The sequence below is a fragment of the Chrysochloris asiatica genome, unplaced genomic scaffold (genome assembly GCF_000296735.1).
Source record: "Chrysochloris asiatica unplaced genomic scaffold, ChrAsi1.0 scaffold00087, whole genome shotgun sequence".
NCBI lineage: Eukaryota > Metazoa > Chordata > Mammalia > Afrosoricida > Chrysochloridae > Chrysochloris > Chrysochloris asiatica.
In genome coordinates this window covers 11,203,249-11,226,854 of record NW_006408605.1, presented here as the reverse complement: position 1 = coordinate 11,226,854, position 23,606 = coordinate 11,203,249, and the positions used below count along the sequence as shown (strand labels likewise).

The window sequence follows — 23,606 nt, the reverse complement described above, 5'->3', positions numbered from 1 at the left end:
GAACTCAACTAGAAGAAGAAAGAAGAGGAAAAAAAAGAGTAACTTGACACAATTTGATGAACTTGACCTACACCTATGGATGCAGTAGCTCAAAAGAGGGAACAAATCTTTACAGCAAGGATCATTCCCACCCCCTTCATACACAGAGTAGACAGGGATGGGAAACTTGGACATTGGCTACCCTAAGTGGGGGTGTGGGGACTACAAAGGCAAGAAGTGACTGGCTTACAAGAGGGAACCTAGATCCAGAGGGTGTGGAGGAAGGTAGAATCTCCACTGAGTAGTATCCAATCTGTCTAGGTGAGGCTGATGAAAGGAAATGTGGATAGGTTTCTTGTGATACAATAGTGAATAATTGTTATCAGGACTGATTGTGAGGGTTGGTAATATAAAGATAAATGTTTTGTAGCAAGGAGGGGAGTGATTAACTTTGCAATCTAGGAGTAGAGGTCCCTGGAACCATCAAGGGACAAGAGTGTTGTGTGAGACCCTGCCCAGAGAAGCAGTGATGTCAGAGATGGAGGCAGAGATGATGTGGAGAGATGGAGAGGCTGGGGACTTTAGACCCAGAGAGGGAGAGGGACTGTGTGCTGATGACCAGGGGGCAGGCTTGCAGGGTATACCCTTTGGTTGGTTGATGATGCATGGAGGGGATTGTAACCATGGCAATGAAATGATACACGATAGGATGAATATAAAACGAATGTTCTCCCATGTAAACTATCACATAATTCATAATAAAACATGTTTTTAAAGATAGTTATTTCTCATGAGTAAGATTCCAGGCTACTTTGCTCCAGCGAGCTTGGCATTTAAAAAAGGATCAATGATAACCGGATCAATGATAACCAGAGGAACTATTATGACTCTCCAATCCAGATACTGCATTCATTAGCCTGTGTCTCTGCATCTGTGGGATATGAACTGAAATCTAAGGGGACTGTGGCTCCTCTTTCTTCACTGTTGTTGTTGTTAGATGTCATCAAATCAGTACTGACTCACAGCAACTCTATGCACAACATAACAAAACACTGCCCGGTCCTGTACCAACCTCAGAACCATCATGACGCTTAAACCTATTGCTGCTGCCACTGTGTCAATCCAGCTAGTTGGGGGTCTTCCTCTTTCTCACTGATCCACTACTTTACCAAGTATGATGTTCTTCTCCAGGAATTGGTCCCTCCTGATAATACATGTCTGAAGTATCAGAGGCAAAGTCTGATCAACCTGGCTTCTAAAGAGCAGTCTGGAGTCCTGGTGGGGCACTGTTGGATAAAGCACTGGGCCATAAGGTCAGTGGTTCAAACTCACTAGCAGCTCCTTGGAAACCCTATACAGTGTCGCTATGAGTCAGAACTAGCTAGAGGGCAGTTAACAACAACAACAACAACAACCTCTCTGACATCTTCCAATACAGATTTGTTTGTTCTTTTGGCAGCCTATGGTACTTTTAATATTCGCCTCCAACACCATAACTCAAATGCATCAATTCTTCTATGGTCTTCTTTATTTGTCCAACTTTCACATGCACGTGAGCTTATTAAAAATAGCCTTGGGTCAGGCACACTTTAGTCCTCAAATTGACATCTTTGCTCTTCAACACTTTAAAAAAGTCTTGTGCAGCAGATTTGCCTAATACAATACGTTCTTTAATTTCTTGACTGCTGCTTCCATGAGTGTTGATGGTTGATCTAAGCAAAATTGATTTTTTGACAACTTCAGTCTTTTCTCCATTTATCTTGATGTTATTTACTGGGCTTGTGAGGGTTTTTATTTTCTTTACATTGAGGTTTAATCCATACCAAAGGCCGTGGTCTTTGATCTTCATCAGTAATTATTTTAATTCTCTTGGCTTTCAGCAAACAAGGTTGCATCATCTGAATAATCGCAGGTTGTTAATGAGTCTTCCTCCAATCCTGATGCCACATTTTTTTTCATATGGTCCAGCTTCTCAATTTATTTGTTCAGCATACAGATTGAATAAGTATGGTTCTTTCTTCACTTGTTGTTGTGTGCTGTTCAGTCAGTTTTGATCCATAGCGATCCTGCATGGGGTTTGCAAGGAGTGACTAATGAGCTCAAATCACTGGCCTTGAGGTTCAAAGTGACTTTGCAGTCCAGTGCATTAACAAACAGTGCCACACCAGGACTCTTTCTTTCTTCACTACACACTCTAAAATGTATGCCTAGAAACACACATTTGTTTTCAAGAGACACATAATCTCTGTTGTGGGCTGCTATCATGGAAGAAATTCTTTTATTATGTATCATGGCCCTGACCATATTCTACCCTGAGCTGTCAGTCCTAGAACTGGTGTGAGAGAAAAGAGAATGGTGCAAGAAATACAGGGAAAGAAGTGTCTCAGAATCTGTGGGTAATGATTAAATATATTTATTAAATGTTTAATTTCAAGGGAAAAAAGATAGAAGTAAGTCTTCACTCTGTCTTTTATTGAACGACCCTTGGAAAAAGTGCTGCAGAATTGTCCTTCAAGAAGGAGATGAAGAAAGTCATCAATGGATAGAGCCAGCAAAGGTTTAAGCTTTCTGGCTTCTCCTGTTACTATTGTTGTTGCTAAGTACCATCAAAATGGTTCTGACTCATAGCGACCATGTATAGGGTTTCTGCAGAAAGGCTGGCAGGTCTGAATTGCCGACCTTGTGATTAGCAGTCCAGTGCTTATCCTATTTTCTAGGTTGTTGTTGTGAAGTGGCATTGAGTTGATTCCGGCCCATAGTGACACTGTATAGGGTTTCTAAGGAGCAACTGGAAAGCTTGAACTGCTGACCTTGCATTCCAAATGGCTTTGCAGTCTGGCACATTAACCCACAGCACCACATCAGGACTCCATTTTCTAGGTTGTTGTTGTTGTTGTTAGGTGCCATTGAGTTGGCACCAACTCATAGCAACCTTATGCACAGCAGAATGAAACACTGCCTGATCCTGGGCCAACTATGTTGTTGTTGTTAGGTGCCATCAAGTCGGTATCAACTCATAGCGACCTTATGCACAGCAGAATGAAACACTGCCTGATCCTGGGCCAACTATGTTGTTGTTGTTAGGTGCCATCAAGTCGGTATCGACTCATAGCGACCTTATGCACAGCAGAATGAAACACTGCCTGATCCTGGGCCAACCTCACTACTGTTGCCATGCTTGAGTCCATCGATGCTGCCACTTGGCCAATCCATATCATTGGGGGTCTTCCTCTTTTTCTCTGACCCTCCTCCTTACCAAACATGAGATCCTTCTCCAGTGACTGGTCCCTCCTGACAATATGTCCGAAGTATGAGATACAAAGTTTGGCCATCTTGGCCTTCAAAGAGCACTCTGGCTGCACTTCTTCCAAAATGGATTTATTGGTTCTTCTGGCAGCCAATGGCACTTTCAATATTCTCTTCCAACACCATAACTCTAAAGCATCAATTCTTCGAAGGTCATCCTTATTCACCGTCCAGCTTTCACATGCATATAATTTCCCATTCTGCTCCCATTTGCTCCCTTCCTCCAGACCAGTCCAGAAAACACAAAATTTTTGCGCATCATGAGAGTTTACATAGAGAACTCTTCATAAACATAATGAGCTCTGGATTCACTTTCCTCAGAAAGCACTAAGGCAAGCTGACACCCCTGGGCTGTGAGACAGAAGGTGAGAGTTGAGGATATCAATGGGAGGGAGCTGCTCCACTCACAAAGATCCCTGAGCTCATTCTTTTTCCTAATAAGGATATGCACACACCTCCCAGACTTGTCACTGCCATGACAACAGAAAAAGTTGAGGGTGCGCTGATTAGAGGAATAGCATTCTTTCTAAATTCTCCAACAGGCCCTGAGGCTATAGTCACTCATGAAGTAGAAAACTTCATGTTGGCAGTGATCCTAATGGATTCCAAATAACTTAAGGATCATGGTTTCCTCCTGGGGATAAATCAGACATGAGTTTCCAAGAGTCTTCCACGGAGAGTTGTTTTTATCAGAGGGGCAAGAATCCTTAAGATAAACAAGAGTAAGAATTCCCCATTTTCCAAAGAATAAAGAGATGTGGTATGCTAGGGCAAAAGTAATGCCCCAAGGAAACAAAGAGAAAGACACTTAAAACAAAACCTCTATAATAGAGTTCTTCCCCACAGACACTGCTCAGAGCAACACAAGCCTACACTCCTAAGTTGAAGGATAGATGCATCCCTTGAAAAATCATAAAAGTAGCTACCACTTACTAAACACTGACTTCCAGATACTGCAATATGTGTGAGTTATCTAACAATTTGTGAAACAACCTTATAAGGTAACTCTATCATTATCTTTTGATATAAGAACAGATTAACAGGAAAAAGGGATAACTAATGTTACATGGAGGGAATTGCAATCAATAAAATGAAGTGAATGATTTGTTGAATATAGAATTGATGAGTTACTCTGTCAACTTTCACTCAATTCACAATAAAAGTTAGGAGTTGGGGGCGGGAAAGGATTAGACACAGAAGAAGCAAGGCAACACAAATTAAGAGGAAGATATATACCACATGAAGAGCACCCAGGAATGCCAGAAAAGCTGAGATAAGATTTGCCCCAGAGTAGACAAAGAGAGTCTTTCCCTAGAACCAGGGCCCTAAATTCAGTCTTCTAGCCTCCTCAATCGTAAGAAAGTAAATTTCTGTTTGTCAAAGCCACCCACTTGTGATATTTCTGTTCTAGCAACACTATAAAGAAACTAAGACAGAATTAGTGTATGACTGACTCTTTACTACCCGTCACCCCTCAAACACATTCCTCCATCTAAAAATTAGGCTGTGAATATATTTGGTGCATTCTCCATTTAGCTAATTTTGTTTCTCTGCTCAGTCTCCACAAGAAATTGTTAAGAAAATTAAAAACAAAAACCAAAAAACCATGGTCCAGGTCTGCTCACACAGAGGGAAAGCTAGAGAAAGAGGCCAGTAATTAGGATTAATCAGTTTAATGTCTGATTTGTTTATCCTGTAGAAAACATCAGCCCCATTGATCCCTTCAGAGTGTGGCATCTTAACCCTAGGCTTAGGTGGACTGAAAATAAATTAACAGTTTAGTGACAAAGCAAAATAAGTAATCAGTGGAAGAAAAACAGCCACAGGGAACAGATGTGAATGATGATTAGTACAAAGCAGGCCCCCCCTTTCCAATATGCACATGATTGTAGCTGCTGCAGATGCTGGTATGAAATGAGCAATAAATGACTGGTTCTTGAGAAGGATTGGGACATAAGTGTAAGGAGACTACGCATTGGGAGGAAGCCTTTCCGAAGCAACCAGACCTTCTTCATGAGTTACTAAGGGCAACAGAACCAATAAAAGACAGGGGTAGAAACAACCAAGTTTTCTGGAACACTTTTATTTTTTTCATGCAACAACTAATAATCTCTCCTCACTCCATTTCCAGGTGTGGGTAACTAAATTATATGGGTATCAGAATGATTCAGTCTTAGGAGGACTGAATTCTGACCTCAGTCAACCAAGGCCATATCACAGATGCCCCAAAGAAAAAAAGGAATAATTGACCTTTACTAATACCATAGGGCAAGCACTATTCTCAGCCTTTTTTCTCTCTTTTATTTCTCATGACAACTCAATAAGATGAGGAGTATCACTAGTAGACCCAATCTATAGATGAAGTCATTAAGAAAATATCAATTTTAGAAAATTGCCTATGCTCACCCAGCAAGAAAATTGAGAAAGGAATTAAACTCAAATCTGCCTGAACTGATTTTTATCTTTATACCATATTCCCTACAAATAGTACAAAACATATTTTGAATCCTAAAGCCTAAAAAGACCAAAATGACAAGGCAAAGGGCAGAGAGAATCCTCCTAACTTCATATCATCTGTGGAGAGGTATGTTGAAAAGTGTAGCTAGGTCATCCATGGATTAATTGGAAGATGTGGACTCTGTACAGTTTTCCCATACCTACAAGGACTATAAGTCATGAATCAGTGACTCATGAACCAACAGTCAGGCACAATCCTGGTCAGAAGGAATTATACAAGAAAACAAGAGAATAGATAAGGGAAGCAATGAAGAATTCCTTCTGTCCTTACTACCTTCTAAATCTGAAAGAGAGATATGGACCAAATGTAGATGAAATAGTCAATTAAAGACTACTATATCATATTTTTTTAGGAATATACTCCTACCATCAATTTGTTATATGCAAGCTCAAGTGAAAGCTGAAGAAAATTAAAAAAACATGTTCATGAGAGTCAAAGGACAATCTTATGTATACTCCCCCTGGATTTAGAGACTATCTCAATAGATTTGAATACTAATAAGAGTAGACAAGATGAGTAATGGGATGATATCAAGGACATCATACCTGAAAAAAGCAAAAGATCATTAAAAGTACAGGAAAGAAAAGACCACATGGTTATCAGAAGAAACTTTGAAACTTACTCTTGAACGTAGTTAAAGCAAATGGAAAAAATGATGAAGTAAAAGAGATGAACAGAATATTTCAAAGGGCAGCTCAAGAAGAAAAAATGTAAAGTATCATAATGAAATGTACATTTAGAAATGGAGTTAGAAAACCAAACATATGAATATGCTTAACATTCCTCAAGCTGAATGAACTAAAGAAAAATTTCAAGCCTTGAGTTTGCCTATTGAAAAATTATAGGGGCAAAATACCGAATGATGCAGGAAACATCATGAAAAAATGGAAAGAAAGCACAGTCACTATATCAAAATGAATTGATTACTGTCCAACCATTTCAAGAAGTAGCATATGATCAGGAACCAATAATGTTGAAGGAAAAAGCCCAAGCTACACTGAAAACACTGGGAAAAAAACAAGGCTCCAGGAATTGATGAAATATCAACTGAGATGTTTCCATAAATTAATACAACACTGGAAATGTTCATACATCTCTGCCAAGAAATTTGGAAGACAGCTACCTGGCAAACTAACTGGAAGATATCCATATTTGTGCCCATTCCAAAGAAAGGTCATTTAATAGAATGCAACAATTATCAAAGAAGATCAGTAATATTGCACACAAGTAAATTTTTCTGAAGATAATTTAATAAACAGTTTCAGTTATTAACAGGGAGTTGTCATAAATCCAAGCTGGATTTAGAATACATGGAAGAAGAGATATCATTGCTGATGTCAGATGGATCTTAGATGAAAGCAAGGAAGACTAGAAAGATGTTTGCCCGTGTTTTATTGACAGTGGATCACTGACTGTGTGGCATTGACAAAGGCATTTGACTGTGTGGATCATAGCAAATTATGGATAACATTGTAAAGAATGGGAATTACAAACAATTGTGCTCATAGGGAACCCATACATAGACCGAGAGGCAGTCATTTGAATAGAACGAGGGGACACTGAGTAGTTTAAAGTCAGGAAAGATGTGTGCTAGGATTGTATCCTTTCACAATATTTAGTCAATCTGTATGCTGAGCAAATAATAGGAAAAATTGGACTGTATAAAGAATGATGTGGCATTTGAATTAGAGAAAGGTTCAATACACAGATGACACAACTTTGTTTACTGAAAGTGAAGAGAACATTAGGCACTTTCTGGTGAAGATCAAAGACTAACAGCCTTCAGTATGGATTACACTTCAAAATAAAGAAAGCAAAAATCATCACAATCAATAAGCAATGGCAAACAAATGAAGAAAAAATTGAAGTTGTCAAGGATTTCATTTTACTTGGATCTACAGTTAGCACCCATTGAATCAGCAATTAAGAAATCAAAGGACATATTGCATAGGGCAAATCTGCTGCAAAGGACTTCTTTAAAGTGTTAAAAAAGCAAAGATGTCACTTTGAGGACTAAGGTGTGCCTGATCCAGGTCATGGTATTTTCAGTCACCTCATATGTTTGTGAAAACTGGACAATGGCCAGACTGGAAAGGAATTGGTGGCATTTGAATAACAGTGTTGGTGAAAAATATTGAATATAGCATGGACTGCTAGAAGAACAAACAAATTTGTCTTGGAAGAAACACAACCAGAATGCTCCTTACTTAATCTCACATACTCTGGACATGTCATCAGGAGAAGAACATTATACTTGAAAAAATTAAAGGAGCAGCAAAAAAGTGGAAAACCACCAAGGAGATGGAACGACACAGTGGCTGCAACAATGGATTCAAACCTACCAACAATTGTGAGGATGGTACGGGACTGTGCAGTGTTTAGTTCTCTTTTGAATAGGGTCTCTATGAGATAGAATTGACTCACCAGCACCTAACAACACTATATAACAACCAGTATCATCCTTGGTGTGGCGCTGTGGGTTAATGCACTAGACTGCAAAGTCTTTTGAACTGCAAAGTCAGCAGTTCAAACTCACCAGCTGCTTCTTGGAAACCATATACAGCATTGCTATGGATCAGAACTGAGTTGATGGCACGTAACAACAACAACAACAACATCAGATAGAAAAGGAGAGAATGTGCTCACAGTTATTCTTGGCTCAACAGATTGACCTGCAATACCTCTATGAAAATGAACATGACAAGCCTGAAATGAAAGACTGTGTAGTCTAGGAAAGAAACCCAACCCAACCCACTGGCACTGAGTCGATTCCAATTCATAGTAAGCCTGCAGACTAGGCAAAGGCATGATTTAATGTGGCTACTTTAAACCCTGTACAAGGTCGCTATGGGTCGCTAAGTGACTCGACAGCACTTCACAACAACAACACTTTGGTTCTGTGGTTCTTGGTTTTCCAAATGCCTCCCCATCCTTAAGCATTTTGGCAGTCTAAAACCAAATCCTACTCCGTCTTCTTCTTCACCCCACCATTGGCACTGGGTTGAAGATTTGTAAATGAGCTATTTTATGTTCCTCCCCTTGCCATCTGGCACTGTTAACTCTCTAATGAATTGCTCCAATTCGTACTTTTTTTTTTTCTTTGACAAATGTGACTTTTAGTTGAATTGCACAACATTCATAAATAGCAAATGCTGGCTGATTAAATCAACAAAAACCTTTAGAGTTTGCCAGCAAAAAAAAAAAAAGTGCTTTTAGCTGCACGTGTTGCTTAGATAGTCTAAGCATTTGAAAGACATTTTTTTGGAAAAACAAAAACAAAAAAAAAACTTATACACAGACACCCTTATGTCATTATTTATTTATTTATTTATTTATTTATTTTTGTTTGTTTGTTTGTTTGAATTTAGCCATGCTATGAATTTAAGTATACACATGGATTTAGAGCTAGAGATACTTGAATTTGTAGTCTGATGTAGCACTGAAGGTTAATGTGCTGGACTGCAAGTTCAGTTTGAACTGCAAGGTCAGTGGTTCAAGCTCATCAGCCACTCCTCAGAAACTATACAGGGTTGCTATGAGTCAGAGTCGACTCTACAGCACTTAACAACATACTTGGATTTAAATCTTATCTCTACTGCTTATAAATTATATGTATTTGAATAAGTTTCATAATTTCTTTTTTCTCCATTTTCTCATACATAAAATAGACATAATAAATCCCTTGTAAGACTGTCATAAGTAAAAAAATGAGATCATATATGTAATGTACATGCCATGGTACCTCAGTTTGTGGCACTGCAGGATAAGCACTGGACCACAAGGTCAATTTGAACTGCAAGGTCATTGGTTCAAACTCACTAGCTGCTCCTCGGAAACCCTATATGGGTTGCTATGAGATGGAACTGACTCAACGGCACTTAACAACAACAATCATAATTATACCTCCACTAGTCTGTCAGTTTGTCAGACTATGAATAGGAGCACAGCATTGGCAAATGTAGTTCTGGAAGATGAGCCCCTTATGTTGAAAGGCACTCAAAATACAACTGAGGAAGAGTTGCCTCTTCAAAGTAAAGTTGACCATAATGATGTGAATGCAAAACTTTCAGGACATTCAATTGCTGATGTGGTACAATTCAAAATGAGAAGAAGCAGCTATAATGTCCATTAATAAAAGAAACTTGGAATGTACGAGTATGAATCTAGGAAAATTGGAAGTAGTCAAAAATGAAATGGGACATAGAAACATGGATATCCTAGGCATTAGTGAGCTGGAATGGGCTGGTAATGGCCATTTAAACTTGCCAATCACAGTTTACTATGTTGGGAGTAACAAATTGAAAAGGAATGGTGTCTCATGCATAATCAAAAAGAGCGTTTCAAAATCTATCTTGAAATACAATGCTGTCTATTATAGGATAATATCCATAAGCCTATAATGAAGATCAGTTAACACCACCATTATTCAAATTTATACACCAACAACTCAATCCAATGATGAGGAAATTGAAGAATTCTACCAACTTCTTCAGTTTGAAATTGGAACATGGAATCAAGATGGATCAATAATTACTGGTGAAGATGGGCAACTTGGACATTGGATACTCAAATGGGGAGGGGGGAACTACAAAGGCAAGAAGTGACTGGCTTACAAGTCTTCAAGGGAGAACCTAGTGCTAGGGAGCTTGAAGGAAGGCAGAATCTCCAGTGGGTACTATTCAATCTGTCTGGGCAGAGCGGATGAAAGGAAATTCAGATGGGTAACTCACGATACTATAGTGAAGAATGCTTATCAGGATGGATTATGAGGGTTGGAAATGCAAAGGTAGGTGATTGGAACAGGAAAGGAGTGATTAATTCTACAGGCTAGGAGTGGAGCTATCTGGGACCTTCAACAGAGAAGAGCCGAGAGCGGGACCCTACCCAGAGAAACAGAGGTGCCTGAGATGGAGACAGAGATGATGACGTGGAGCAATGAAGTGGCTGGGGACTTTGGATCCAGAGAGGGAAAGGGACTGTGGACTGAAAACTGGGGGAGGGAGAGGAAGGGGAAAGGTAGGGGGCGGGTTTCTAGGATATACCCTTTGGCTGGTTGATGATGCATGGAGGGGATGGGAACCATGGCAATGAGATGATATACGATGGAATGAATGTAAAACTAAAGTTCTCTCATATAAACTACCATATAATTCACAATAAAACATTTAAAAAATAATAATAATTACTGGTGAGTGGAATGTGAAAGTTGGAAACAAAGAAGGACCAGTAGTTGAAAAATAAGACCTTGTTGACATAAACTCTTCCTGGAGTTCACATGATAGAATTTTGCAAAACCAACAACTGATTCACTGCAAATATTTCTTTCAATAACATAAACGATGACTATACACCCGGACATCACCAGATGAAATACACAGAAATCAAATTTACTACACCTGTGGGGAGAGACAATGGAGTTCAATATCATCAGCCAAAATAAGGCCAGAGGCCAACTATGGAACAGACCATAAACTGCTCATATACAAGTTGAGACTAAAGCTGAAGAAAATTTAAACAAATCCACAAGAGCCAAAATATGGCTTTGAATATATCCCACCTGAATTTAGATACCATCTCAAGAACAAATTTGATGCATTAGACATTTATGACAGAAAACCAGAAGAGTTTGGGGACGATATTAAGAACATAATATATGAAGAAAGCAAAAGTTTACTAAAAACACAGGGAAGAAATAAATTAATGTCAGAAGAGATTCTGAAATTTGCTCTTGAGTATAAAGAAGATAAAGCAATTGAAAGAAATGAGGAAGTAAAAGAGCTGAACAGGAAATTTCAAAGGGCAGCTTAAGAAGACTAGTCAAGTGTTATAATGAAATGTGCAAAGACCAAAATGGAAAAACACAGTCAACATTTCTCAAGCTGAAAGAACGGAAAAGAAAATTCAAGAGTCAGGTTGCAATACTGAAAGATCATATAAGCAAAATACTGAATGATGTATAAACATTAAAAGAAAATGGAAGGAATACAGACACTACCATCAAGAAGAGGTTGATACTCAACCATTTCAAGAGGTAATATATGATCAAGAACCCATGATACTGAAGGAAGCAGTTCAAGATGCACTGAAGAAGGATACTTTCAGCAAGATAACGAACTAGGCAGACACACTGCACAGAACTTCTACAACAAAGATATAAAAGACAAAACAGACGCAGATGAAAATTCTGGCATGATGAACTTCACAAGAGAGGTTAGAGAGGTGAATAGAATACTTGTGGGAGGAGAGGCCAAGCAGGGACTGGGAGAGAGAGAGACTGACTGGTAAACAGCTGGCCAGACAAGGATTGACCATCTTGTGAGCAGCTTTGGCAGTGGTGAAAGGCCTGGCATTCACAAGAGCAACAGAAAATGTTTGATTTCTTTTCTCCCACGCTTCCCTGGTGACCAGAGGTGTGGACAGCTCCCACCTTCATCCACAGACTATACTCTCCGGGAGTTTGGAGTTGCATGAGTAGGAGCCACATTAGCATGAGGTATTGTTTTTTTGTTTGTTTGTTTGTTTACCAAAGGTCATTTCCTTTATTTATCTAAAATATTTTTACTCAGATGTATTAATTTGAGCCAACTGTGACTATTTTTCTCATAAATTAACTCAGATTATCTCTCTTCATTGATATAAAGTAGTAGTTCATCTTGTGTTGTTTTGTGTCCTTTAGACAAAATAAATTAAGTCCAGTTAAATTTATGTTTTTACAAAATTTATAGTCTTGTAAGGGAACATGCTATAAAGAAATCTATTTTAGTCTGTTTGAGCAATTGCTAATTATATCAAGTAATATTAAATGTAGTATCTTTACAGAATGATATAAGATATGAATTTTTAAAATTATGGAAATAGGGTTTATGTTTTTAAAAACACATACACATGCACATTTATGCCATCTGTGGAGGAAAAATCAGCTAAGTCTCTTTCTTTTTTTTGTTGTGAATTATGTGACAGTTTATATGGGAGAACATTAGTTTTACATTCATCTCATCATATATTGTTTCACTGCCATGGTTACAATCTCCTCCATGCATCACCAATCAACGAAAGGGTGTATCCTATAAGCCTACTTCCCCGCCCTCTCCCCCTCCCCACGTCATGAGCACACAGCCCCTCTTCCTCCCTGAGTCCCCAGTTGCTCCATCTCTCCACGCCATCATCTCTGCCTCCATCTCGGGGATCACTGCCTCTCTGGGTAGGGTTCTGCTCTCAGCTCTTCTCCCTTCATGGTTCCAGGGACTTCCGCTTCCTGCCTGCAAAGTCAATCACTCCCCTCCTTGCCACAAAAAGCCCACTTTTACATTTACAACCTTCACAATCAGTCCTGGTAACTATTATTCAGCCTTGCATCCCAAGAGACCTATCCACATTTCCTTGAATCAGTCCTGCCTAGACAGATTGGATATTACTCAGTGGAGATTCTACCTTGCTCCATGCCCTCTGGATCTAGGTTCTGTCTTGAAAGCTTGTAAGCCAGTCACTTCTTGCCTTTGTAGCCCCCCCCCCCCATTTTGGATAGTCAATGTCCAAGTTGCCAATCCCTGTCTACTCTGTGTATGGAGGGGGTGGGAATGATCCCTACTGCAAAGATTTGTTCCCTCTTTTTGAGCTACTGTATCCATAGGTGTAGGTCAAGTTCATCTAATGTATCAGGTTACTCTTCTTTTCCCCCCTTCTTTCTTCTTCTAGTTGACCTCTGATCACCCAGTCATTGAAGCTAGGTTAAATGATGAGGTATTGCTTTGATGTGCTGCTTTGGTGCCTGGATTCAGGTGAGCTCAGCTCCAAACCTACAAAACCAATGGAGCTACCAGACCAACATTTAACCAGTCACCTTGTCCCCAGTTTCTCTGCTGCCCCAACAAACACTGAAACCAGCTCCATCAAAGGCCCATACAAACTACTTCTGGATTGGGTGCCCAGAAACCAGTTCCATCAAAGGGCCCCATGAACTACTCCCAGATTAAGTGCCCTGAACATACTTTCAGATTTAGTACCCTGAATACTAAGTTCCAAGGTCAATAGGAACTCCATCTAGAACCAAAACTCTGCTGACGTACCCCTTCCAAAACAAATCTCATGAGTTCCTTGAATTTCAGGAGCTTCAAAGAGATTTCTCCTCACCAGATCTGACACATGCACTGTTTATTTTCACAAATATGACAATCTACGATGCCCCAGAGAAAACAGACAATTTTAACTCACACATGCACAAAAAAACAAGAGAATGACTCTAACAAATGACCAAGATGCAGTGCCAGAAGATGTTTCTGAGGAATAAAAGGTAATAGAACTAGCTGAAAAAGAATTGAAAAGAATAATAATTAGTTACCTTAAAAGGATCGATAGAAAGATCAAGGAAAGCAAGGAGAACACAATAAAAATTTTTAAAGAATTCAGGAAAACACTACAAGAAAAAACAAAAGAAATGCAAGTTTTGAAACAATACAAAACCTGCAATTAGAAGTCCAGAAGATTAATACTAAGATCTCAGAAATGGACAATGCACTGAAAGGGCAAATGTAACCCAAATTAATGAGTTTGAAGACAAATCTCTCAATACTAGTATGCTAGAAGAACAATCAGAGAAATGAATGGAAAAATCTGAAGAAAACCTAAGAGCTATGCAGGACACCATTAAGAGGAACAACTTACAAGTGATTGGAATTCTAAAACAGGATGAGACAAGCACAGAGAAAATTGTCAAAGAGTTGTTGGAAGAAAACTTCCTTAACATCATGAAAGATGAGAAGATAAACATACAAGAAGCTTAACGAACCCCACACAGGATAGATCCCAAAAGAAAATCACTAAGACATAATCAAACTTTCCAAAATCAAAGTAAGGAGCTCTGGTAGTGAAGTGGTTATGAATCGGGCTCAAGCCTCAAGGTCAGCAGTTCAAAACTACCAGCTGTTCCAGAGGAGAAAGATGAGGCTTTCTACTCCTATAAAGATTTACAGCCTCAGAAACCCTGTACAGGGTCGCTATGAGTCGGAACCGATGTCACGGTACATAATCACTACCACCAACTTTGTTTTACTTTATATACTTCTATATCTGGAAGGACAAGCACTAGACTTTGAACCACAAGGTTGGCAGTTCAAACCCACCAGCTGCTCCTCAGAAACTCTATACAGATTTGCTATGAATCAGAACTGACTTGATGACACTTACAATAACATGTCTGGACTCAATTCTGGTGTGGCACTGTGGGTTAATATGCTGGACTGCAAAGTCAGTTTGAACTGCAAAGTCGGTGGTTCAAGCTCACTAGTTGCTCCTCGGAAACAATATACAGGGTAGCTATGGGTCAGAACTGACTCGATGGCACTTAACAACAACAACCAACAATATCTGGATTGATTTCTGGGTGGTGTTGTAATGAATGTTGTTGGTTCTCAATCCAAAGAACACCCTTTAGCATTTTTTTGCAAAGTTAGTCTGGTCATTACAAGCCCCTTTAATTTATGTTTATCAGAATATGTCCTAATTTCACTGTTGTATTTGAGGGACAGTTTTGCTAAGTATATGATTCTTGATTGGCAATCTTTTTCTTTCAGTGTTTTGTATATATAATTCCATTGCCTTCTTGCCTGCAACATTTCTGCTTAGAAATAGGAGTTGTAGCAGAACATCAACAGGGATCTGCCAAAAATTCAAGTCATATTCAGAATAGGACATTAAACAAGAGATATCTTTGCTGATGTCAGATGGATCTTGGCTGAAAACAGATAATATTTATTTATGCTTATTGACTGCAAAAGTACTGGAGTGTTTGAATCATGACAAACTATGGATAACATTACAAAGAAAGGATATTCCAAAACACTTGATTGTGCTCATGAGGAACCTGTACATAGACCAAGAAGCAGTTGTTAGAACAGAACAAGGGGATACTGAATGGTTTAAAATCAAGAAAGATGTGCACTAAGGTTGAATCCTTCACCATACTTATTCAATCTGTATGCTGATCAAATAATCAGACAAGCTAGGTTATATGAAGAAGAACGTAGCATCAAGATTGGAGGAAGACTCACTAACAACCTTCAATATGCTGGTTACATAGCCTTACTTTCTGGAAGCTAAGAAGATTTAGCATAATTATGATGATCAAAGACTATCTTCAATATGGATTACACCTCAGTGTAAAGAAAACAAAAATCATCACAACTGGACCATGATAAATGGACTGAAGTTGTCAAAAACTTCATTTTACTTAGATCCACAATCAATACTCATGCAAGCAGCAGTCAAGAAATCAAACAATGTATTACGTTAGGTACATCTGCTGCAAAAGATCTCTATACAAATTTCAAGAGTAAAGATCTCAGTTTGAGGACTAGGGTGAACCTAACCCAAGCCATGGTATTTTTAATCACTTCATATGCATGTGGAAGTTGGACAATGAATAAGGAAAACTGTAGAAGAACTGATGCATTTGAATTATGGTGTTGGGACAGTCAGAAGAACAAACAAATCCGTCTTCGAAGACGTACAGACAGAATGCTCCTTAGAAGAAAGGATGATGATATTTAATCTCTTGTACTTTGGAAATGTTGTCAGGAGGGATCAGTCTCTGGAGAAGGACATCATACTTGGTAAAGTAGAGAGTCATTGAAAAAGGGGAAAATCCTCAATGAGATGCCACACAGTGGTATCCAGTAATGGACTCAACTGTAACATGTTGTTACAGTGCCTAATCATATTTCTGAAAACTATCTTCATTATTCACCAAATGCAGGCCAGAACCCCAAAGTCATATATTTTTAAAGCTATATTTTTGTTATATGATACTGCCTTAGCCATTGAATAAGAATTAGGAAACTAGGGAAATGAGAATTTATGTAATTTGCCCATGCTCACCAAGACATTGGGTTCCTGAACCAACTCTGTAGATATGCTTTCTTGAAATTTAGGGTTAGGAATTGGGCCCCATTGGCCCTCTGAATGATTCTATTGGATAAGCATTGGGCTGCTAACCACAAGGTGGGTGATTCTGCTCCTGTAGAGATATACAGTCCCAGAAACCCTATATAAGATTGCTATGAGTCACAACTGACTCAGTGGCAGTGGGTTTGCTTTTGATTTCTATCCACTGAAATAAGAAATTGTGATGTCATAACTTCTGGCAATGTGCATGTCAAGGCTTAAAAATTTGTCTTCAGAATGGCATGAATGTGCAGAAAAGCAAATCTAACTTTGATATGGAGTTAAGGAGAATGATAACTTGGCTTCGATACCTTTCTAGTTTTAAGAATTCTCATCTTCCTATATCTTCCTATCTATCTATCTATCCATCTATCTATCTCCCTTTTGCTTAGTTTCCTTTGCCTTTCACTAGAGCTACTCAGAATAGCTTGGGTAGGCTAAGCATTAAAAAGTACTTGAATATTTTTTAAAAGAACTGTACACACACACATATACATTTATGTGATTTGTTTTAAATTCTTGAAAGATGCTATGTAGAAAATAAAAAAATAATTAGGGACATTAAAAATCATCTATGTAATAACAACAACTAGAAAAAGAATAAAAAGAGCCAACATTTCTAATCTTACAAAGCCTGGTCATCTTCCACAGAGGACATGGTTGAAGAGCTGATGGAAGAAAATTTCCCTAACATCATGAAAGACAAGAAGATAAGCATTCAAGAAACTGAGCAAACCCCAGGAAGGATAGACAACAAAAGAAAATTGCCAAGACATATCATAATAAAGTTCTCTAAAATCAAAGACAAGGAGAGAATCCTGGGAAAAGCTAGTAAAAAGAGAAGTGTTACTTACAAAGGCAAACAAATAAGATTAAGCTCTGATCTCTCAGCAGAAACCATGTAGGCAAGAAGGCAATGGGGAGACATATATAAAACCATGAAAGAGAAAAACTTCCAAGCAAGAATTGTCTACCCAGCAAAGCTGTCGAACAAATACAATGGTGTAATAAAAACATTCCAGGATAAACAGAAACTAAGCTAACCCAGCACTTCAAAACATCCTATAGGGAATTCTTTGACCTGAGAACCAACAAGAAGAAGTAACAACCAGAGATTGTCATACATGACAGAACCACCCGGAACGCAATAGACAGATGGAAATGTCTGGAACAGAACAAAACTATAAGAACGAATTCAGAGAATCTGGGAGGTCTGTCTATGATCAAAACAATTACAATGTGAAAGAAGGTAAAAACATAGGAACAGAGATCCAGGTGATGAGGAGATCAGGTAGATTGCAGGATAAAATAGACTGCTTTAAAGGGAGGAACATGTTAACAGAATATAGGGTAACCTCAAAGAAAATTAATATTTCACAACATATCAAGAAAATGAAAATCCAAGAAGAACATAGACACATTAAAACTATGAAGAAACTGACAAGAAAGAGCACAAAAGACATGAACTCAGCACAGGAAGTCATGCTGAACAAAGAAACCAGCAGCACCACAAAAAGACACACATAATGACAGCAATTAATTCATGCTTATCGATAATTACACTGAATGTCAATGGATTAAATGCATCAATTAAGAGACAGAGAGTGCCAGAATAGATAAGCAAAAAAATCCTTCAATATACTGTTTGTAAGACACAAAAAGACAAAGACAGATTAAAAGTTAAAGGTTGGAGGAGAACAAACAAGATGGTGGATTGGGTGAAATGCAGTAAGGAGCTCCGTCAGCAACAACACAGAATACAGGACCAAGCAGGCTCAGGGGATGGTCCCAGAACTCTGAAACACATATAAAGGAATATTTAGAAGGTTGGAAGGCTTACACCTAGGGGAAGTTGTAGCAGAAGCAAGAAATCCATTGCTTTCTAATTCAAGATGCTCAGCTGCTCCAGGAGCTGCCATCTTGGGTGAGAACAAGTGAGGGAAGGATCAGAACAGCCACGGACACCTGACAGAACCATGGAGATAAAGGTGTGGCCATTCTTTTCTTTTGGTATCTGTTCATTGGTCCCTTGCTGTCGGTGCACCTCCATTCTGGTGACTATAGGGGTACCTGAGCTAGTGGACACCCCAGCCCCACCCTTGGAGGGTTCTACTATGCATGCGCACAGATCTCCTTGAAATTTAAAGAGACAGTTTCCACTTAAAACCAAATGGCCACAGCTGGCCCTGAACTGTTTATAACTAGAAAAAAGGCCTGAACAGGGATTGTGAAGCAGAACAGGCAGACAAAAAAAGAAATAGGCCAAAAATTAAATTATAAGTTACATCACAATGACCAACAGTGGCATCTTGAAATTTCTCAAAAAGAAGAGTGAAAAGGGAAGCCAATTTCCTGATTACATCTACCTGGAAGCAATCAGAAAGCATAAAAAATACCAAAATACACACCCATCTAAGTAGTAAGGCCACAGATAACCCCTGAATATGCCCCCAAAACAGAAGCAAATGACCATATCTGCACATGTCTAGAAATGAGATAAAGTGACCGAGGCAAATAAGCTGGAAGTAGACCTACACTCCATACTGGAAGATGGGCAGGATTTGGAAATGCCTGAGAAGGAATTCAGAAAAATTATTATAAAATTTATCAAAACACTACATAATGGAAAGTGCTACAGGAACAATCAAATAAGATAGATACAGCATCAGAAACTATTCAAACCCTACAAAAAGAGGTCCAAATGATTAATAATAGAATATCAGAAATGGACAATACACTGAAAGGGCAAAGAAGTAGAATTGAAGAGATAGAAGCCAGAACTAGTGAGCTAGAAGATAAATCACTCAATACTACTAAGATAGAAGAGCAAACACAAAAAAGGATTTAAAAAATCTGAAGAAGGCCTAAGATTCATGTTGGACAACATGAGAGGCATAACTTAAGAATTGTTGGCATTCCAGAACAGGAACAATCACACAAGTCCACAGAGGAGATAGTTGAAGAGCTTCTGGAAGAAAATTTTCCTAACATCCTGAAAAGTGAAAAGATAAGCATTCAAGAAGCTCAACAAACCCCAGGATGGATAGACCCTAAAAGACAATCACCAAGACATATAATAACCAAGCTCTCCAAAATCAAAGATAATGACAGGATCTTGAAAGCAGCTAGGGAAAAGAGAAGTATAACATACAAAGGCAAGCAAATCAGATTAAGCTTGGATTTCTCAACAGAAACCATGCAGGCAGGAAGGCAAGGGGGAGACATATATAAAACCCTGAAAGAAAAAAAAAACTGCCACCCAAGAATCCTATACCTAGCAAATCTGTCAATAAAATATGATGGTGCAATCAAAACATTCCAGGATAAACAGAAGCTAAGGGATTTTGCCAAAGCCAACCCTGCTATGAAAAATCTCCTAAAGGAAGTTCTGTGGACTGAGAACCAACAAGAACAGACGAAAACTACAGAATGACATACATGGCAGCATCACCCAGAACTCAGTCGATAAATGAAAGAGTCAAGAACAGAATAAAATTATAAAGAACAGAAGATCTGAGAGATCAGTCTATGATCAAAACAATTACAATGTGAAAGAAGGTAAACACAGAGGAACAGAGATCCAGGTGGTGGGAAGGTCAGGTAGATTACAGGATCAAATAGACTGTCATAAATGGAGGGTAGAACTAATGGAATATAAGGTAACCACAATGGTTACACACAAGATGGCGGATCATGTAGACATGCAGTGAGATGCTCCATCACCAACAACACAGAATACCGGGCCAAGCAGGGTCAGGGGATGGTGCTAGAAATCTGAACCACATATAAAGGAATATTTAGAAAATTAGAAGGCTTACAGCTAGGGAAATTTATAGGAGAATCAAGAAATCCATTGCTTTCTAATTCAAGACGCTCAGCTATTACAAGAGCCACTATCTTGGGAGAGAACAAGTGGGGGAAGGATCAGAACAGCCACAAACACCTGACAGAACCAAGGAGATACAGGTGTGGACATTCATTTTTATGGTATCTGTCCATTGTTCATTGGTTTTTCGCTGTGCACCTCCATTCTGGTAACTAGAGGTGATACCTGAGCGAATGGATACCCCACCCCCACCCCTGGAGGGTTCTACTACTCATGTGCACAGATCTCCTCAAAATTTAAAGTGATAGTTTTGACATAAAACCAAATCCCAGCAGAGACTGGGTCAAGCCCGCCTAGCAGAAGGTCAAGTGGAACCGCTCCTGCCTCACCCTCCCCACTCCCCCATTTCAGGGTCTCCCTGATCCCCTGGAACTGACTGTCCTCGGTTTCTCATTACAGAGGCGGCCAAGAAGGGGGCGAAGGTGGCTCTCGGGTAGCGTGGTGGGGCTGTGGGGGGAAAAGAAAATTGCCAAGGGAGGGGAGGGAAGGGGGAGGGGGTCAGCGAGAGGATGGGGTCCTCCAGCGCCGATGGGTAGGGTAAGAGCCTGCAGTACCAAGTGGACCATCTCCTGAGCGCCACAGAGAGCAAGATGCAGGCGGACAGCGAGAAGGACGACCCTACGGAGCGCGAGTTGTGCTTGGGCCCGGAAGAAAGTGAGTTGTGGCAACGTTTCAAGGAACTCACTAATGAGATGATCCCATGTACTTCTTCCTCCTGGACTTTGTGGCAGCGGACAACCATCACTGGAAGTACGTGAAAGGCGAGTGGGTGCCCGGCTGCCTGAGCCGCAGGCAGCTGCGTCTACATCCACCCTGACGCCCCACAACTTCGGTGCGCACTGGATGAAGGTGCCGGTGTCCTTCAGCAAAGTTAAACTCACCAACAAGCTCAACAGCGGCGGCCAGATCATGCTCAACTCCTTGTGTAAGTACGAGCCTCGGATTCACATCGTCAGGGTTGGGGGTCCCCAGCTCATGATCACTAGCCACTGCTTCCCTGAGACCCAGTTCATAGCTGTGACTGCTTACCATAACGAGGAGATCACAGCTCTTAAAATGAAACACAACCCATTTGCCAAAGCTTTTCTTGATGCAAAGGAAAGAAGTGATCAAAAAGACTTAATGGAGCAACCCAGAGACAACCAGCAGGCCAGGTATTCTCAATGGGGGTGGCTTCTTCCTGGAACCAGCACCCTCTGTTCACCGGACAGCACACACCCCCAGTTTAGAGGTCCTCTCTCTCTCCCCTCTACCCGCGGCTGTGAACGGTACCCTGCCCTGAGGAGCCACCGAGCATCTCCCTACCCCAGTCCATACCCACATCATAACAACTCTCCAACATACTCTGACAGTCCATCCACGTGCTTATGGATGCTGCAGTCCCATGACAACTGGTCCAGCCTCGGGATACCTACCCATACCAGCATGCTTCCCATGTGCCACAACTTGGGTTCCTCCACTGTGTCCAGCCAGTGCCCCAACCTGTGGTCTGTGAGCAAAGGCGCCATCACCCCAGGCTCCCAGACGCCAGCGATGGCCAATGGGCTGGGGTCCCAATTCTTCTGGAGTTCCCCTGCTCACTATGCACCCCTCACCCCCACTACCTCATCGCCCTCCTCAGGGTCCCCGTTGTACAAAGGATGGGCCACGGCCACATATATTCCTGACAGCCAGTATGACGCGGCAACCCAAGCACACCTGGTGGCTTCCTGGACTTGGGTCTCCCCACCCTCCATGTGAAGCTTTCTCAAAGACGCACTGACTTTATTCCTGTGCTTAACTAAGGGCATGCTGGCCCGGTTGGTACACTGGGTGTCCATGGCAGTTTCATCAAAGGAAGGAATCCAAGTCTTGATAACCTCCTTGGAAAGTAAGAGTAATACATGTTCTGCTACTTATAAAATAAAAAGCAACAACCAAGCCACCCTCTCTCTTCCCATCCTCTGCAGCTGGGTGTAGGGTCGGTTGTTAAGTGCTGTACAGATGGTTCTGACTCAGTGTCCTTGCATAAAGTTTCCAATGAACAGCTGGTGAGTTTGAACCACTGACCTTTGGGTTCAAACCAACCTTGCTATCCCACAGAGCCACATCAGGGCTTATCCTAAGCAGCCTTGGTGTGCTTAAGTATGAAAACTGTGCAGTTGGCCAGCTTCATCATTATTCATATTCAAAAATTATTTGCCAGAGTTCTGAAACACCTGTTTTCACCTAGCTTATAGATGGTTCTAGATCACCCAGATTTACAACCCCCGGGGATCCAACTTCTGCAGTGGCTGGTGATAGTTGAGCTGTGAAGGATAGAATTTATACATAGTTGAAAGGCAGTAGATTTCACTTGAAAGGGAAACTGGACTGCCCTGTCCACTAGAACGGTTTCTTTTGAGCATTTGTATAGTTAATCTTTGTCAGTTACACCTACCACTGTATGTTCTACTGAAGACAAACAGCAGAAACCATTTTCTGTGCAATAAAGGCAATACATACATTCACACACACACACACACACACACACACAAAAGGCCACTACTTGTCTGTCTGTTGTACGGTGATGGCTTGTAAGTTGTTGTGATTCTGAGGGCTATGCCACCGGTATTTAAAATAAACAGCAGGGGCACCCATGGTGGACAGGTTTCAGATGAGCTTCTAGACAAAGAGAGACTAGGAAGAAAGAGTGATGAACTGGTTCCGAATCTTTAGTCACTGAAATCCTTTTGAATAGCAGAGAAACACTGTCAGATAGAGTGCCGGAAAATGAGCCCCTCAGGTTGGAAGGCACTCAAAATGCGACTGGGGAAGAGATGCCTCCTCAAAGTAGAGTTGATGCGAATGGAGTTAAGCTCATGTGAGAAAAGCCCACAGAGCCTTCATCTGCTGATGGGGCACAACTCAAAATGAAGAGAAAAAGCTAGAAACATCCACTGAAAATCGGAACATGGAATGTACAAAGTATGAATCTGGGAAAATTGGAAGTTGTCAAAA

The 23,606-nt window shown here is 40.2% G+C and overlaps 1 protein-coding gene and 1 pseudogene across 6 annotated transcripts in view; one reads left to right on the top strand and one right to left on the bottom strand.

Moving 5' to 3' along the window:
* Window positions 1–23,606, bottom strand: part of PCDHAC2 (protocadherin alpha subfamily C, 2) — a 220,163-nt gene that overhangs the window by 50,853 nt on the left and 145,704 nt on the right. The window lies entirely within an intron of this gene.
* Window positions 21,137–22,367, top strand: LOC102836203 (annotated as a pseudogene).